Source organism: Symsagittifera roscoffensis, unplaced genomic scaffold (assembly GCF_963678635.1).
Source record: "Symsagittifera roscoffensis unplaced genomic scaffold, txSymRosc1.1 SCAFFOLD_510, whole genome shotgun sequence".
In the NCBI taxonomy this organism is placed as follows: domain Eukaryota; kingdom Metazoa; phylum Xenacoelomorpha; order Acoela; family Convolutidae; genus Symsagittifera; species Symsagittifera roscoffensis.
The window spans coordinates 1-19459 of record NW_026971753.1 but is presented as its reverse complement, the minus strand read 5'-3'; the positions used below and the strand labels follow the sequence as shown (position 1 = coordinate 19459).

The window sequence follows — 19459 nt, the reverse complement described above, 5'->3', positions numbered from 1 at the left end:
GACGAAATCGTCCATTTGAAATAGGCGGAGCCTTAGAAGTCCATTTCAGCCGGGGAAGTGAGTTGGAAAGTAACTTAAGAAAAGACTGACGAAATCGTCCATTTGAAATAGGCGGAGCCTTAGAAGTCCTTTTCAGCCGGGGAAGTGAGTTGGAAAGTAACTTAAGAAAAGACTGACGAAATCGTCCATTTGAAATAGGCGGAGCCTTAGAAGTCCATTTCAGCCGGGGAAGTGAGTTGGAAAGTAACTTAAGAAAAGACTGACGAAATCGTCCATTTTAAATAGGCGGAGCCTTAGAAGTCCATTTCAGCCGGGGAAGTGAGTTGGAAAGTAACTTAAGAAAAGACTGACGAAATCGTCCATTTGAAATAGGCGGAGCCTTAGAAGTCCATTTCAGCCGGGGAAGTGAGTTGGAAAGTAACTTAAGAAAAGACTGACGAAATCGTCCATTTGAAATAGGCGGAGCCTTAGATGTCCATTTCAGCCGGGGAAGTGAGTTGGAAAGTAACTTAAGAAAAGACTGACGAAATCGTCCATTTGAAATAGGCGGAGCCTTAGAAGTCCATTTCAGCCGGGGAAGTGAGTTGGAAAGTAACTTAAGAAAAGACTGACGAAATCGTCCATTATAAATAGGCGGAGCCTTAGAAGTCCATTTCAGCCGGGGAAGTGAGTTGGAAAGTAACTTAAGAAAAGACTGACGAAATCGTCCATTTGAAATAGGCGGAGCCTTAGAAGTCCATTTCAGCCGGGGAAGTGAATTGGAAAGTAACTTAAGAAAAGACTGACGAAATCGTCCATTTGAAATAGGCGGAGCCTTAGAAGTCCATTTCAGCCGGGGAAGTGAGTTGGAAAGTAACTTAAGAAAAGACTGACGAAATCGTCCATTTGAAATAGGCGGAGCCTTAGAAGTCCATTTCAGCCGGGGAAGTGAGTTGGAAAGTAACTTAAGAAAAGACTGACGAAATCGTCCATTTGAAATAGGCGGAGCCTTAGAAGTCCATTTCAGCCGGGGAAGTGAGTTGGAAAGTAACTTAAGAAAAGACTGACGAAATCGTCCATTTGAAATAGGCGGAGCCTTAGAAGTCCATTTCAGCCGGGGAAGCGAGTTGGAAAGTAACTTAAGAAAAGACTGACGAAATCGTCCATTTGAAATAGGCGGAGCCTTAGAAGTCCATTTCAGCCGGGGAAGTGAGTTGGAAAGTAACTTAAGAAAAGACTGACGAAATCGTCCATTTGAAATAGGCGGAGCCTTAGAAGTCCATTTCAGCCGGGGAAGTGAGTTGGAAAGTAACTTAAGAAAAGACTGACGAAATCGTCCATTTGAAATAGGCGGAGCCTTAGAAGTCCATTTCAGCCGGGGAAGTCAGTTGGAAAGTAACTTAAGAAAAGACTGACGAAATCGTCCATTTGAAATAGGCGGAGCCTTAGAAGTCCATTTCAGCCGGGGAAGTGAGTTGGAAAGTAACTTAAGAAAAGACTGACGAAATCGTCCATTTGAAATAGGCGGAGCCTTAGAAGTCCATTTCAGCCGGGGAAGTGAGTTGGAAAGTAACTTAAGAAAAGACTGACGAAATCGTCCATTTGAAATAGGCGGAGCCTTAGAAGTCCATTTCAGCCGGGGAAGTGAGTTGGAAAGTAACTTAAGAAAAGACTGACGAAATCGTCCATTTGAAATAGGCGGAGCCTTAGAAGTCCATTTCAGCCGGGGAAGCGAGTTGGAAAGTAACTTAAGAAAAGACTGACGAAATCGTCCATTTGAAATAGGCGGAGCCTTAGAAGTCCATTTCAGCCGGGGAAGTGAGTTGGAAAGTAACTTAAGAAAAGACTGACGAAATCGTCCATTTGAAATAGGCGGAGCCTTAGAAGTCCATTTCAGCCGGGGAAGTGAGTTGGAAAGTAACTTAAGAAAAGACTGACGAAATCGTCCATTTGAAATAGGCGGAGCCTTAGAAGTCCATTTCAGCCGGGGAAGTGAGTTGGAAAGTAACTTAAGAAAAGACTGACGAAATCGTCCATTTGAAATAGGCGGAGCCTTAGAAGTCCATTTCAGCCGGGGAAGTGAGTTGGAAAGTAACATAAGAAAAGACTGACGAAATCGTCCATTTGAAATAGGCGGAGCCTTAGAAGTCCATTTCAGCCGGGGAAGTGAGTTGGAAAGTAACTTAAGAAAAGACTGACGAAATCGTCCATTTGAAATAGGCGGAGCCTTAGAAGTCCATTTCAGCCGGGGAAGTGAGTTGGAAAGTAACTTAAGAAAAGACTGACGAAATCGTCCATTTGAAATAGGCGGAGCCTTAGAAGTCCATTTCAGTCGGGGAAGTGAGTTGGAAAGTAACTTAAGAAAAGACTGACGAAATCGTCCATTTGAAATAGGCGGAGCCTTAGAAGTCCATTTCAGCCGGGGAAGTGAGTTGGAAAGTAACTTAAGAAAAGACTGACGAAATCGTCCATTTGAAATAGGCGGAGCCTTAGAAGTCCATTTCAGCCGGGGAAGTGAGTTGGAAAGTAACTTAAGAAAAGACTGACGAAATCGTCCATTTGAAATAGGCGGAGCCTTAGAAGTCCATTTCAGCCGGGGAAGTGAGTTGGAAAGTAACTTAAGAAAAGACTGACGAAATCGTCCATTTGAAATAGGCGGAGCCTTAGAAGTCCATTTCAGCCGGGGAAGTGAGTTGGAAAGTAACTTAAGAAAAGACTGACGAAATCGTCCATTTGAAATAGGCGGAGCCTTAGAAGTCCATTTCAGCCGGGGAAGTGAGTTGGAAAGTAACTTAAGAAAAGACTGACGAAATCGTCCATTTGAAATAGGCGGAGCCTTAGAAGTCCATTTCAGCCGGGGAAGTGAGTTGGAAAGTAACTTAAGAAAAGACTGACGAAATCGTCCATTTGAAATAGGCGGAGCCTTAGAAGTCCATTTCAGCCGGGGAAGTGAGTTGGAAAGTAACTTAAGAAAAGACTGACGAAATCGTCCATTTGAAATAGGCGGAGCCTTAGAAGTCCATTTCAGCCGGGGAAGTGAGTTGGAAAGTAACTTAAGAAAAGACTGACGAAATCGTCCATTTGAAATAGGCGGAGCCTTAGAAGTCCATTTCAGCCGGGGAAGTGAGTTGGAAAGTAACTTAAGAAAAGACTGACGAAATCGTCCATTTGAAATAGGCGGAGCCTTAGAAGTCCATTTCAGCCGGGGAAGTGAGTTGGAAAGTAACTTAAGAAAAGACTGACGAAATCGTCCATTTGAAATAGGCGGAGCCTTAGAAGTCCATTTCAGCCGGGGAAGTGAGTTGGAAAGTAACTTAAGAAAAGACTGACGAAATCGTCCATTTGAAATAGGCGGAGCCTTAGAAGTCCATTTCAGCCGGGGAAGTGAGTTGGAAAGTAACTTAAGAAAAGACTGACGAAATCGTCCATTTGAAATAGGCGGAGCCTTAGAAGTCCATTTCAGCCGGGGAAGTGAGTTGGAAAGTAACATAAGAAAAGACTGACGAAATCGTCCATTTGAAATAGGCGGAGCCTTAGAAGTCCATTTCAGCCGGGGAAGTGAGTTGGAAAGTAACTTAAGAAAAGACTGACGAAATCGTCCATTTGAAATAGGCGGAGCCTTAGAAGTCCATTTCAGCCGGGGAAGTGAGTTGGAAAGTAACTTAAGAAAAGACTGACGAAATCGTCCATTTGAAATAGGCGGAGCCTTAGAAGTCCATTTCAGTCGGGGAAGTGAGTTGGAAAGTAACTTAAGAAAAGACTGACGAAATCGTCCATTTGAAATAGGCGGAGCCTTAGAAGTCCATTTCAGCCGGGGAAGTGAGTTGGAAAGTAACTTAAGAAAAGACTGACGAAATCGTCCATTTGAAATAGGCGGAGCCTTAGAAGTCCATTTCAGCCGGGGAAGTGAGTTGGAAAGTAACTTAAGAAAAGACTGACGAAATCGTCCATTTGAAATAGGCGGAGCCTTAGAAGTCCATTTCAGCCGGGGAAGTGAGTTGGAAAGTAACTTAAGAAAAGACTGACGAAATCGTCCATTTGAAATAGGCGGAGCCTTAGAAGTCCATTTCAGCCGGGGAAGTGAGTTGGAAAGTAACTTAAGAAAAGACTGACGAAATCGTCCATTTGAAATAGGCGGAGCCTTAGAAGTCCATTTCAGCCGGGGAAGTGAGTTGGAAAGTAACATAAGAAAAGACTGACGAAATCGTCCATTTGAAATAGGCGGAGCCTTAGAAGTCCATTTCAGCCGGGGAAGTGAGTTGGAAAGTAACTTAAGAAAAGACTGACGAAATCGTCCATTTGAAATAGGCGGAGCCTTAGAAGTCCATTTCAGCCGGGGAAGTGAGTTGGAAAGTAACTTAAGAAAAGACTGACGAAATCGTCCATTTGAAATAGGCGGAGCCTTAGAAGTCCATTTCAGTCGGGGAAGTGAGTTGGAAAGTAACTTAAGAAAAGACTGACGAAATCGTCCATTTGAAATAGGCGGAGCCTTAGAAGTCCATTTCAGCCGGGGAAGTGAGTTGGAAAGTAACTTAAGAAAAGACTGACGAAATCGTCCATTTGAAATAGGCGGAGCCTTAGAAGTCCATTTCAGCCGGGGAAGTGAGTTGGAAAGTAACTTAAGAAAAGACTGACGAAATCGTCCATTTGAAATAGGCGGAGCCTTAGAAGTCCATTTCAGCCGGGGAAGTGAGTTGGAAAGTAACTTAAGAAAAGACTGACGAAATCGTCCATTTGAAATAGGCGGAGCCTTAGAAGTCCATTTCAGCCGGGGAAGTGAGTTGGAAAGTAACTTAAGAAAAGACTGACGAAATCGTCCATTTGAAATAGGCGGAGCCTTAGAAGTCCATTTCAGCCGGGGAAGTGAGTTGGAAAGTAACTTAAGAAAAGACTGACGAAATCGTCCATTTGAAATAGGCGGAGCCTTAGAAGTCCATTTCAGCCGGGGAAGTGAGTTGGAAAGTAACTTAAGAAAAGACTGACGAAATCGTCCATTTGAAATAGGCGGAGCCTTAGAAGTCCATTTCAGCCGGGGAAGTGAGTTGGAAAGTAACTTAAGAAAAGACTGACGGAATCGTCCATTTGAAATAGGCGGAGCCTTAGAAGTCCATTTCAGCCGGGGAAGTGAGTTGGAAAGTAACTTAAGAAAAGACTGACGGAATCGTCCATTTGAAATAGGCGGAGCCTTAGAAGTCCATTTCAGCCGGGGAAGTGAGTTGGAAAGTAACTTAAGAAAAGACTGACGAAATCGTCCATTTGAAATAGGCGGAGCCTTAGAAGTCCATTTCAGCCGGGGAAGTGAGTTGGAAAGTAACTTAAGAAAAGACTGACGAAATCGTCCATTTGAAATAGGCGGAGCCTTAGAAGTCCATTTCAGCCGGGGAAGTGAGTTGGAAAGTAACTTAAGAAAAGACTGACGAAATCGTCCATTTGAAATAGGCGGAGCCTTAGAAGTCCATTTCAGCCGGGGAAGTGAGTTGGAAAGTAACTTAAGAAAAGACTGACGAAATCGTCCATTTGAAATAGGCAGAGCCTTAGAAGTCCATTTCAGCCGGGGAAGTGAGTTGGAAAGTAACTTAAGAAAAGACTGACGAAATCGTCCATTTGAAATAGGCGGAGCCTTAGAAGTCCTTTTCAGCCGGGGAAGTGAGTTGGAAAGTAACTTAAGAAAAGACTGACGAAATCGTCCATTTGAAATAGGCGGAGCCTTAGAAGTCCATTTCAGCCGGGGAAGTGAGTTGGAAAGTAACTTAAGAAAAGACTGACGAAATCGTCCATTTGAAATAGGCGGAGCCTTAGAAGTCCATTTCAGCCGGGGAAGTGAGTTGGAAAGTAACTTAAGAAAAGACTGACGAAATCGTCCATTTGAAATAGGCGGAGCCTTAGAAGTCCATTTCAGCCGGGGAAGTGAGTTGGAAAGTAACTTAAGAAAAGACTGACGAAATCGTCCATTTGAAATAGGCGGAGCCTTAGAAGTCCATTTCAGCCGGGGAAGTGAGTTGGAAAGTAACTTAAGAAAAGACTGACTAAATCGTCCATTTGAAATAGGCGGAGCCTTAGAAGTCCATTTCAGCCGGGGAAGTGAGTTGGAAAGTAACTTAAGAAAAGACTGACGAAATCGTCCATTTGAAATAGGCGGAGCCTTAGAAGTCCATTTCAGCCGGGGAAGTGAGTTGGAAAGTAACTTAAGAAAAGACTGACGAAATCGTCCATTTGAAATAGGCGGAGCCTTAGAAGTCCATTTCAGCCGGGGAAGTGAGTTGGAAAGTAACTTAAGAAAAGACTGACGAAATCGTCCATTTGAAATAGGCGGAGCCTTAGAAGTCCATTTCAGCCGGGGAAGTGAGTTGGAAAGTAACTTAAGAAAAGACTGACGAAATCGTCCATTTGAAATAGGCGGAGCCTTAGAAGTCCATTTCAGCCGGGGAAGTGAGTTGGAAAGTAACTTAAGAAAAGACTGACGAAATCGTCCATTTGAAATAGGCGGAGCCTTAGAAGTCCATTTCAGTCGGGGAAGTGAGTTGAAAAGTAACTTAAGAAAAGACTGACCAAAAGCGCCAAAGCTTCTAAAGACCTTGCATCCTAAAGAAGGTTGTTTTTTTTGCACTCCTCTACTCTAAAGTTGTACCACGAGCTGGGAATAAAAAACACTCACCTCCGAAAAGTTCTTTAGTAGCAAAAAAAAACATATCTGAGCATAATAAAGAGCTTCCAAATAATTGACGACCAATAAGCCATAATCGACTTTTCAGTTACAAAAAAATCTTGGGAAAAATCTATAATAGTTGGTGCGACCATCCTGGAGCTGGCCAAGCGTTTCTTGTTTCAATTTCATTATCAAAAAAAAAGAAACCGAATCTAAACTTGTTACTACTATACTCAGACACGGATAGTTTAATTTATGCCAAAAAAACTGACATTTACTGAGACCTAGAGAAAATAAAAGCTGATTTCGATTTTTCAAATTACAATGAGGATCATTTGAGAAGTTCAAAGACGAGACGGGTGGGAAGCCGATCAGAGAACTCATTGCCCTAAAACTGAAACTAAATTCGGTCGTCCTTAATAGTAAGTAAAAAAACTCCAACTTAATCCAGCATCCCACTCGCATTTCCAACTTTTACAACAAAATTACCACCACCATCACGACCAACTTCCCTCCCAGCCCCTTTAATTTGTTGCAATAAATTATGGTCATTTAGCTGATTTAGGCAATATTATACAATGCTGCCTAAACTCTGACTTAACTGAAAACATATTTCCTCCCTTTTCTGCTTTTTTAATCAGAAATTAGAGTCTTCTGCTCTTTGGTAAAAAGAATGTAACTTTGTTTGGTGTAAATTGAGTTGTTAAAATGAAAGGAAACTATCCCCTGCCTGGTAGAAAAAAAAATAATTTTTGTTCCAATTAGAAGGCTCACAAAAATTCAGTGCCAAAGGAATAAAACGGTATGCACAGCAAAAACTGGTCCACATAACCTTCATGTAACACTTTATTCGCTTGGAAAACAATGAGATTGTACAATTGTAATATAGTTTCGAAATGTCACACTAATATGACAGTGGAACAAAACAAATTTGTATTATCACCATTCGATTCAAAATGTTTTCTCCTTTTCGACGGGATTTCGGTAGTTCCCTTTGGCCAAAAAGCAGCCAAAAAAATTGCAATTCTAGAAGAGATTTACATGAAAATCGGGTGAGCCAACTCATACAATGAAACTGATAACAGTTCGCCCTAATTTCAACTTTCGAATTGGGCGGCCCTACTCAGAATCAGAGCTGCGAGAAGAAGAAGCTTCTAGTAGCCGACTCCGTCAATGTCCCCCTGTAAATGACTCATTCAGTTTATCAGAAGTTTCAGAAGAAAAACTGTCTAAAAAGTGCAAAGAAAACCAAAACAGAAAACGTTAAATCCTGAAACATATATTTTGAGATGATTTTTACTGCTCTTACTTTTTATACTTCGGCTCAAACTTGTTTTGTTTTTTACCAATTTACCGCTAAAAAAATATTCGTATTGTGTTCAATCACTGTTTTAATATAAATAATTTCAGGCAAGTAAACTCGTTGACGCAAACCAACTGTTAGTTCAAACAAATGTGTGAAATCCTTTGGTTCAGTCTCAAAAATTTTTATTAGCATGACAAACCTTCGACGAAAAGAAAAAAGCCAAGAAATGATATCCACATAAATTTACGACAAAAAAAATCAGAAATTAGGACGATTAATTTTAATTATCGCGGGAAAAGGGACCGCTTTAAAAGGAATTATTGTATCGTTCCGGTTGTTAAGCTTAACAAGATCCTATGGAGGGGGATCTCTTACCTTAGGGGTGAGAACTTACGTTCATTTACAAAATCTTTGATAAGGGTCCCACAAAAATTAAGGACCACTTTCCTAGGATTTTGCTTTACGTGAGGACTCCCCTTTGGAAGTACCACCCTTAGGATCCGAGACACCATACAAAACTATTGAATTGTATGGCTAGCATTTTTAATCTTTGGAGTTCAGTCAACCTGGGTATTTACATTATTTAGTAAAAAAAACACATGCTCAAATTTACTTTAATTGGTTAAAGCTAATCATAGTGTATTCTGAGCTTAAACATCAATGTCGTAAGGCAACGATATAGGACAAAAAATTGTGAGCAATTATTTTCATATCATTTCAATAAAAGAGTAGATTATCTGTAAATACTTGAAGAAATTTTTTCGGACTTACAGTGGTTTCAAAAAGTTTGTTTGAACTTTTTCAGCTTGGGTAAAGGTTTTCTGATCTTAAAATGATAGTCAACTCTACAGAGATTTTTGAAAGCAAAAGAATAGTACAGAAGTTTAACCAAAGGTCGTGAATAACCTGCCGCTTTTTGACGTACCGAAAATGCTGCGTACAAACTTTTGCAAAAATTATGTTGTATCACATATAACAGTCCCGGTTCGATTATTTTTTAAATAATGAATGAGAAAAATTTCGAGAGAATATGAGAAAACATTTTTCAAACCGTTAAATTGCGGATGAGTCTTCAGTTTGTTGGGATAAATTGCTCATTTTTTATTTACTTGCCTGTTCTGAAAACTAAAAATACCCAAAACTTTGAAAGTCACATCGTTATAATTATCTAAGAATGGAATTCATGATCAAAGCGAACAAAAGATAGGCCGTTAAATTAAACAAACGATGACCAGACTTTTTTCAAAATTGAAGAAATTAAGATCAAAAATGTAGCTCGAAATCTTATTCTTGGACAAAAAATGGTGTTCTATAAATAAAATTTTGATTTCTAGAAAAAGTAATAAGAACTGTGTTGAATTACTTCAAAATTCGAGGATCTTATAAAAGTCGAAGATTAAAACCTTTTTAAGCTTAAGTAACAGCAAATCTTGAGGGGGTTTGAAATCTTATAAGTATCATATAACTTCAACGTTTACGTTATATTTCAAGCTAATATGGTTTAGAAGCCAATTTGGATTGCTTTGATTGTGGATATTTGGGGGGAGGGAGGCAGACGCCCTCTGCTCAGTGATTTGACCTCCTGCGACCCAAGGATATACTAATTGTGAGGGGAAGCGTGCGCCGAAAAACGCAATTTTTTGGTCACAATTTTCCAAAAAAATGCCTAAAAATGCCTTTTTGGCCTTTTTTTTTGAAATTTTGCCTGCGGCGCAGCAACTTTGGACAAAATAGGGTCTTTTAAGGGCTTGGGGAGAGCTCAGAATATCAATGTGGTCGACCTGAAAAAAGTCGACAACATTTTTGACCTTTTATTAGGTCAGTTTTTTTTTTTTGAAAATTTCACAGTTATAGATTATAGCAAAAAATAAATCAGTAACTTACAGAGTGCATCGTAGTTATCTTGCACAGATGAACCTGTTATGGTCGAAGTCGAATATGAGACATCAGCCACGTCCACTGCCAGGAAACATTTGTCCACTAACAGCTTCGCTTTTTGAAAAGTCCTTCTTGAATACCCGGTCGGGCCAAAATTTCCGTAGCTGCTGCCACCCCAGTGAGAAATTGTGGTATATGCAGATGCGAAATTCATATAAGTTTTGGTGGGTTCTCCATTTTGGCCCCATTCGCAAAATACTTGCAGCGGGTACCCTCGTACTTGAATTGTGTAGTCATTCGATGAAGCTAAGCATCAAAATATTGGAATAATTTATTGGTTGGACAAATTAGGTGAAAATTCTCGACTCGGGAAATGGCGAGCGGGTGAACGAGATAAGTGCCTGTATCGCGCTGGGGTGTTGTACTCATGATTCGGCCGATATTCGTCGGAAACTAAGACGGTCGAACGAAGGTTATAATCGAACAAAGTCGAACATAGGTTCGAAGGCTTTACTCGAACAGGTCAAGCAGGGTAGACGTATGCGCTATAAACTCAAAAATGGAGGAAGACTGTTATATTTCAAGCTTTTTTATTATTTTAATTTCCTTGTTTCGTTCCAAAAATGTTTTAAGTTTTCGCATTCAAGTTTTCGCAAATTTTCAGGTAATTTCTGAAATTTTTGCATAATTTCTGAAAATTTTGCCCTTTTTGAGCTGATTTTGGTCATTGCACGTATATTTGCGAGCAACACTGCTTCGTTGTAATAGAGTATGCAACAATGAGTGCACTGTGCAGCCGATTCTATTTTGCAATCGCAAAAAACGGGAGGGTCTGGGGTGGGATGTCTATTAGAATTATCCAAAATTTTGTCTTAAATGTGATTGGGTTAGATTATCGAGTTGCTTGGCGTCAATTGTCTACATAATGTTGTCGGCTGTCAAGATGAGGCTTATTGCTGTCCTGAGGTCATCATTCAAAGTTTTGGCTTGTAATTGCAAGTTGATGTCTGCTGATTGAAAGAGATGGTCGGTTGTTGCAGTTGAACATTGCTCAAATTAGATGGCTGCTATCATGCGACTTAGAGGTATAATCCACATAAACTTGGATTTTCTAAACTCCAGACATGTCGTCCATTTGAAATAGGCGGAGCCTTAGAAGTCCATTTCAGCCGGGGAAGTGAGTTGGAAAGTAACTTAAGAAAAGACTGACGAAATCGTCCATTTGAAATAGGCGGAGCCTTAGAAGTCCATTTCAGCCGGGGAAGTGAGTTGGAAAGTAACTTAAGAAAAGACTGACGAAATCGTCCATTTGAAATAGGCGGAGCCTTAGAAGTCCATTTCAGCCGGGGAAGTGAGTTGGAAAGTAACTTAAGAAAAGACTGACGAAATCGTCCATTTGAAATAGGCGGAGCCTTAGAAGTCCATTTCAGCCGGGGAAGTGAGTTGGAAAGTAACTTAAGAAAAGACTGACGAAATCGTCCATTTGAAATAGGCGGAGCCTTAGAAGTCCATTTCAGCCGGGGAAGTGAGTTGGAAAGTAACTTAAGAAAAGACTGACGAAATCGTCCATTTGAAATAGGCGGAGCCTTAGAAGTCCATTTCAGCCGGGGAAGTGAGTTGGAAAGTAACTTAAGAAAAGACTGACGAAATCGTCCATTTGAAATAGGCGGAGCCTTAGAAGTCCATTTCAGCCGGGGAAGTGAGTTGGAAAGTAACTTAAGAAAAGACTGACGAAATCGTCCATTTGAAATAGGCGGAGCCTTAGAAGTCCATTTCAGCCGGGGAAGTGAGTTGGAAAGTAACTTAAGAAAAGACTGACGAAATCGTCCATTTGAAATAGGCGGAGCCTTAGAAGTCCATTTCAGCCGGGGAAGTGAGTTGGAAAGTAACTTAAGAAAAGACTGACGAAATCGTCCATTTGAAATAGGCGGAGCCTTAGAAGTCCATTTCAGCCGGGGAAGTGAGTTGGAAAGTAACTTAAGAAAAGACTGACGAAATCGTCCATTTGAAATAGGCGGAGCCTTAGAAGTCCATTTCAGCCGGGGAAGTGAGTTGGAAAGTAACTTAAGAACAGACTGACGAAATCGTCCATTTGAAATAGGCGGAGCCTTAGAAGTCCATTTCAGCCGGGGAAGTGAGTTGGAAAGTAACTTAAGAAAAGACTGACGGAATCGTCCATTTGAAATAGGCGGAGCCTTAGAAGTCCATTTCAGCCGGGGAAGTGAGTTGGAAAGTAACTTAAGAAAAGACTGACTTGAAATAGGCGGAGCCTTAGAAGTCCATTTCAGCCGGGGAAGTGAGTTGGAAAGTAACTTAAGAAAAGACTGACGAAATCGTCCATTTGAAATAGGCGGAGCCTTAGAAGTCCATTTCAGCCGGGAAAGTGAGTTGAAAAGTAACTTAAGAAAAGACTGACGAAATCGTCCATTTGAAATAGGCGGAGTCTTAGAAGTCCATTTCAGCCGGGGAAGTGAGTTGGAAAGTAACTTAAGAAAAGACTGACGAAATCGTCCATTTGAAATAGGCGGAGCCTTAGAAGTCCATTTCAGCCGGGGAAGTGAGTTGGAAAGTAACTTAAGAAAAGACTGACGAAATCGTCCATTTGAAATAGGCGGAGCCTTAGAAGTCCATTTCAGCCGGGGAAGTGAGTTGGAAAGTAACTTAAGAAAAGACTGATGAAGTGACTTAAAAAAGACTGACGGTGCAGCTTAGTAAAGAACTGATGGCGCAAATTTAAAAAAATTTTGCAGTGTGTCTAATGAAAAAATCTAGCTCCGCCACTTATCAAAGAATAGGAAAGTAGCGACGCAAAATATGAAAAAAAATGCAGTGAAAGGATTTTGATGGTGCGACTTATGAAATGGCTTAGCAGCGCGACTTATGACAAGATTGGCGGCGCGGTTCGAGAAAAAAAACCGACGTAACGACTTAAGATCAGACTGATGGCGCATCTAAAGCAAACACTTTAAGAACGCGCCTTAAAAAATTTGAAACAGCAGAGCGACTTACGACGTGACTGACGGCGCAACTTCAAACACACTGTTGGTGCGGCTTAGAAGTAAACTGACAGTGCGATTTAAGAAAAATTTTGAAAGCGTGACTAATGAAAAAGCTCATGCTGCAACATAAGAAAAAATTGAAGGTCGGACTTAAAGAAAGTTTGATGGCTTAACTTAAGAAAAGTTTCAAGCCCGATTTACGGAAAATTTCTTGGCGCGACTCAGAAAAAGAGTGACGGCCTGAGTTCAGAAATGATCGGGGCGAGGCGGCTGAAAAAAAGACTGAGGGTAAAGCTTGAAACAAAGATTGACACCAACAATTGAATAAAAATTTTAGCGGCGCGGCTTTTGGGGGAAGAATCAACAACGCATTTCATGTACTCGTCAGCGGCACGATTTAAGAAACAATAGCAACACGACTAAAGAAAAATTGATGACATGAATTTAAAAAAAAACAGCGCGTCTTCAATTATTGCTAGCAGCGCAACTTAAGAAATGACTAAGCAGCGCGATTTAAGACAAGACTGGCGGCACAAATTAGGCCAAAATGCAGACGGAAAAACCCGAAAGTAGACTGATTGCGCGACCAAAGAAAAGATTTTGCTTAGGCGCCTGAAGAAAATGCTGATGGTGCGAATTAATAAGATAATGACAGCCCGAGTTAAGAAAAAACTAAGGCTGCTCGGCCTAAGGAAGAACTAACGGTGAAGTTTATGAAACTTTTGACGGCGCAATTCGAAAAAAAATTGCAGGTTCTTTCAGGAAAAAACCTATTGGCTAGAGTTATATACAAAAAATAGGACGCAAAATTAAAAAAAAATTAAATGGCAAGATTTGAAAAGTGAAAACTTTAGCTGCGCGACTGAAGAAAAACTGAGGGTCTGAAAAAAAAAGAATGACGGCGCGTCTATAAAAAAAAATATCAGCGCCCAACTTTTAAAAAAGTAAGCAACGCGACTTAAGACAAGACAGGCGACAAAGTCTAACTCTGTTAAGATTGTAGCAAAGCGACTCAAACAGTTTTTATGTTGCACCTTTAAAAGACTTGGGCAGCGCGACCTATGAAAAAAATGACGATGCAGCTCAAGAAAAGACTAAAAGCGCAATTTGAAAAAAGTGCAGAGTGACTCAGGGTAAAATCTATTGGCTCGAGTTATAAACAAAAATACCGACAAAAATAAAGAAAACAATTAAATGGCAAAACTTAAAAAGTAGAGATCTTAGCGGCGCGATTAAAGAAAAAATGAGGGTCGAAAAAAAGAAAGAATGACAGCGCGACTATTAAAAGAGATATCAACGCGCAAATTAGAAGAAATTTAGCAGTGCGACTTAACACAAGACTGGTGACACAATTTGAAGAAATTCTGATCGCGCAACTTGAGAAAAGACTGATTGCCACTTTGAAAATTTTTAGTGGCGTGACTTTTGTAACGATTTAGCTGTGCAATATAAGACAAGACTGCTGGCGAAATTGGAAGAAAAACAGACGGCGCGACTTCAAAATTTACTTGAGGGGCAATTTAAGACCACATTTTAACAGCGCGTCTTTATGGAAAAACTGGTAACTTCTCAACAAACTCAACTATATTTTTGAAACTTTATCACCTTTTTATAACTGATTTTTAGAACGCATTTCAAATACATTGCAGTACAGTCAAAACGGCCAGAACTTCAACTTAACACAAGCAATCTTGTTTTTCTTAGTTCGGATCCATCCAAGTACTGTGCATAACAAATGCTTGTGACGAATACAGTAGATTGAAAAGCTCTGCAGTTGAGTCGGTTAAACATTACCGTTTTTATTTAGGTCAATTACTCATTTAAGTCAATTTCCTCAAGTTATAGTTATGTGTAGTGTTTCCAAAACTCCCAACCCACTGATCCCCATTCATGATTAAATTCGGTGATGTGTGATATTATGCTTCCATAATTATGATCCAAAAATGCTTGTTGGCAAATTTATCCCAAAAACTGCACAGGACACATCCACTGATTTAGTCAACCAATAATTTAGAAATTGTTTGTGGATTCCGCTGACAAATGTTAAGTGTTTGCTTTCAAATTCGGCAATTGCTGGATAAAATTTTTAGCTCAAGCTTTTAATTGTTCATACGAAAAAATTGGTTCCGTTCAGTTTAATGAACAAAAAGAACAATTTGCGGAATATTCTTACATTTGCGGATTCCATTACTAAATTTTGCTGATTCTGATTACAATTGCGGAAACCACTAACATTTTGCAATGCAAAATCCGCTCACAGTTGTCGAACCCAGAATACCTAGCTACAATCGATTGTTGCATAATCCGCGACAAAACAAATGAATCGACAATTTTTTTGTTACAATTATTTGTACGCGCATACTATGGAAACTTTTAAATTTGAATCCACTTAAATTTTGGAACGCGCTTTAAGACCTGTCTCTCGATTATACTGACCTACAGACACCAAACTGTGCTCCTATCCAGTGCACAGTATGTCCTCCTAACGGGCCGGTCACGGATATACTCAGTATAGCTTCATTTTTATTTCACATCCTATACGCACAATATTCGAATTTAGTCTGGAAAAGAATTTTTTGTCACTTTTTTGTCACTTTATTCGAAACCGGAACGTTAATTGGATCAACCGTACAATCTTCTCCCCTTCCCCTCCCTCAATTGATGCAGTGGGAGGGGGGAGAAAATACGTTTTTTTTAGGAAATTATTTTGAGTATACCTTAGATTTATAGCAAAATAACAGTTTTTTCTTGAGAAAACAAGCATTCAAATGCAATCCCACATAAAAATTGTGAGCGCACTTGTTCGAAAGGCATCATGAATACATAATCATCTTTCAAAATTAATGGCTGGCTAGGGGACATGTATACGGTTGGTCTCTTATGAGGGGATTTTACGGTTTATCCAAACTCTCCAAGTGTACTATAACTCTAAGAAACAGACTCGTTGGAGCCTCTTTCACTGCGTACTGAAATGCATACGTGTTTGGCCCAGTCTGTCGTGTTCTATCTGGCAGTCAGTGGTTTCCCCGTCAATGACCTCTTTGACCCAGTACCACTTCTCGGAAGAAGTGGAAGATACGGAAGGGAAGCCGGCACAGTCCAGGTTGTTGATTGCCTCGGGCTCATAACCCACGCCAAATTTACTATATCCTTTGCACAATTTCGTCCCACTCTAAGCAAGCATAAGTCGCCAATGAAATAACAAATTCAATTGAACCTTGAAAGGTTTTTATACAATAATACATGTAAATAGCATAGTGGGGTAACTCTTAAGGGCAAGGTTGGATAAAATGATCACTAACATTTTCCTTTTTTTTGCAATTATTAAATTAATATAAACAATTTATTATACACAAAAAATGTTAAAATGATTTTAAAAAATGTTTCAAAATATTTTGCAGACATTTTTGCAGACAACTTTAAACTTTTGTTTACAAAATGGCGCTAAAACTCCAAAAACTACTTTTGCTTGAGCACAACTAGGTTTTCATGGCTCAAAATAAGCTTAAATAAGCTATTGTAAGCATACACGCTCACATCATATTGGTTCGAAATCAGACTAAAAATCAAAAACTTCAAACCGGTTATCCTCAACACTGTGAAATTTTTTTTGAAAATTGTCGTTCAAATCACGATTGAAAGGGCTTTGATATGATATATCACTCGACCTATTCCGATAATTAATTGTGATACCTGCACACACCCGAATAAAAAGTTCCTCCCATTTTTCAAATGATCGTAACAAAAATGGTTTACGAAAGAAAATACATACGCAATAGTTGACAGCCTCGCAAGCTTGAACTCCTATACAATACACAACGCATGAGTCTATATCATATGCGTAGTACGCAAACACAGGCTCCACGTCGTATGCTTTCAAACATGGACACTCTTCCCGAAAGAGGGAGAGATCAAGTTGGGTCGATGCATCAGTAACTGCAGAGAACACAAAACAGAGCAAAAAATAAAGCGCCAAATGCATTTTGCCAGTTTAAATCAATTCAGTCTGGTCGTTATTCTGAACGGAAACATTTGAATTTTTCAAATGAGATGATTGAGCTTGTCTTGGACTCTTAGGTTGAGTAAAATTCATCAGATAATCCAAAACAGCAAAATGAAAAATGAATGGCATTATAAAATACATTTTGATACAAAACACGCCTTGTATTTTTCGTCTTCGGAAGTGGCTGTATTTTTGCCTTTTTTCTACTGGTCAGCGGAAATGTGTCGGCAGGCACAAAGATGAAACTCTGACCAATAATGTTTAATGCCGATGCTGAAAAAAAGATCGAGGAAAAGAGTTTTTCCATTTGCAATTCTTGGCAGCTGATTCCGGTTGTCAAATGATTTTCAGCGGTGTTATTGCTCCGACTTTTCCCCCTTCAAATGCGTTGCCATCTCATACAGACATTCTGGCTCTTTGTTCAGCTGTCAGTCTTTGAGCTACTTTGAGCCGTATTTTGGATCCCACAAAAAATGAAAGGCAAGCTCTTTGTCCATAAAAATTAGGTACACTTTTTTAGATTAAGAACTCTTAATTTTGTTGAATATAAACTAACTAAGCTAATTAAATCCTTTGACCCTGGCGCAATCAAATAAACCGACCTCTTTCTCTTTCTAAGCCTCATCCTCTTCTGACCTCGTATCTAGCTAGCTTTCTTTTGGATTCTAAAACCTTAAGAAAGAATAAAGAAGCGCATCAACTGGGTCTTTGTAAGTTTACGCAGACTCTTCTTTATCTTAAGTCAATCACAGCTACATACACAAAATCAAACACCACCAAACATTTGAATGACTACAAAATAGTGCTTTTCAGTCTTTCATTGTTTTTGGATTGAACGTTTGTTCAAGTTTTGAAGACCTGTAAAGCCCAAATTTGAAACCTTTTGATGGCGAGACAACAAATGTGAACAAACTTAAGCAAACCTTCTTTCCTGTTATCTTTGAAAGTAAACATACCACAAAGAGTTAGATGTTTTCTATGATAATCGGCTCTACCGTTCGGCCGTACAGCAATTCATTCATTTCGAGTTTATTATATTCCCATTCTTGAGCTGTGAGCCCAACGTTTGATTTTTTTTGAATTTTTCGCATCTCAAACATCGTCAAGAATTAAACAACACGATTGATATAAACAACACCAAGGGTTTTGCTTAAAAAATGAACCACAACGAAATTTCTTTGGTAACTGTTGGGTCCATTCTCGTTTTGACCGGTCTACTTTTGAGCCTATCAGCCAATGGAAACTGTGGATACTACTGGGAAGCAGAAGTGGACATTCATGACTGCAATAAAACGATACAGTGGCGCGCTAACCTATGGACCTTCTGTGATGACGATGGGTGCTTTTTGACTAAATTGGACGCTCCAACAACGATTCAAGCTGCGAGGGGATTCTACGTCTTAGGACACGCAGTTTCTCTCTTAACGCTGCTTGGGTTCATAGCCAGCCTTTTTCGAACGGAGACCTGCGCTAAGGTGGTTGTCGTGTTTTCGACATTAAATGTTCTGACCCTCATTGTAGCTGATTTCCTTCAAATTTTGGCTTATTACAGCGACGGTTGGACCATCTTTTTTGAGAATGAAGAGTTTCCTGAAAATGCAGACCGCGGTGTGTGTTGGGGCAGTGTGGTGCCCATTATGGGTCTCGGACCTGAAATCATGGCCGTTCCAGTGGCCGTGCTGCTTTACCTCAGAAAGAAAGAGCAACCATACCAGACTTTGTAAACTTTCCATTAGTGAACTTGCGTCAAAGCTTGAAAACTACAGTAAAAATGCAAAACTCATGCACCTACATGAACGTCATGCAGATTTTTACAAACATTTTATATCACTCAATTGTATTTTTTCAATCTATAACTTAAACTTTAATTTGAATAAAACAGTCCTTTTGAATGAATAAAATATATGATTACTTTTTCATACTGGTGTCCATATTGCGTTGAAAAACCACTTCTCAGCTCAAACCGCTCAGACCCATGTTTTGTAGCTTTTTGGACAACTTTGCCTTTGATTTTTGGTACATCGCCTGATTGACCACGCAAAGCTAATCAATACTTCTCAAACTCCAAGTGTTTCAGCTGAATTACTAAAATACACTCAAATTTTTTATTAACTGATTGAGCTGAGGGAACAAAATTTTTACCCATTATATATAAATGAACATATGCGCTGGAGTGGTTCTTTTACTGTGTCAAATTTTGAGCTTTTCGATTTTTAACTAGCAAGTTTTGACTGATTTTTCTATTCAGTCTGAAAGACAATTGATGCCTAGCTTATATCAAAATGTAAACTATGTTTTAACAGTGATTATTTTTTATGAAAATGTTCAGGTTTTAAATTGAGAATATTTTGGCCAGTTTGGGATACTCAAAGAGCGCTTTTGTCGATGTCGCAGCTAGCCGGCTGTATGTATGCAAGAGTCGCTATTATTTGCTTCCTTCGTAAAAAGCTTGCTATTTTGGTATCTCTACAAAAAAACTCCTTTTTTCTTAGTTTTTCTTCTGACTTTTGAATAAAGTAAGTAATATATATAAGTAATCTCGGTTTTTTTTCTATTCAGGCCAATTCGCAAAAACGTTTCTCTAGGGTGCTTAAACCATGGATTTTTGTTGCCTTAGAACTGCCGAGCCCACCGTCAGACTATTCTGG

The 19459-nt window shown here is 39.6% G+C and overlaps 1 long non-coding RNA gene across 1 annotated transcript; it reads right to left on the bottom strand.

The window, feature by feature from the left end:
* Window positions 1-9912: 9912 nt before the first annotated feature.
* LOC134856684 (uncharacterized) lies at window positions 9913-16898 on the bottom strand. The gene is made up of 3 exons (XR_010164835.1): window positions 16581-16898; window positions 15788-15980; window positions 9913-10115 (listed from the first exon to the last, which is right to left on the bottom strand). It is a non-coding gene; the product is annotated as an uncharacterized LOC134856684 (long non-coding RNA).
* Between the last annotated feature and the right edge of the window lie 2561 nt (window positions 16899-19459).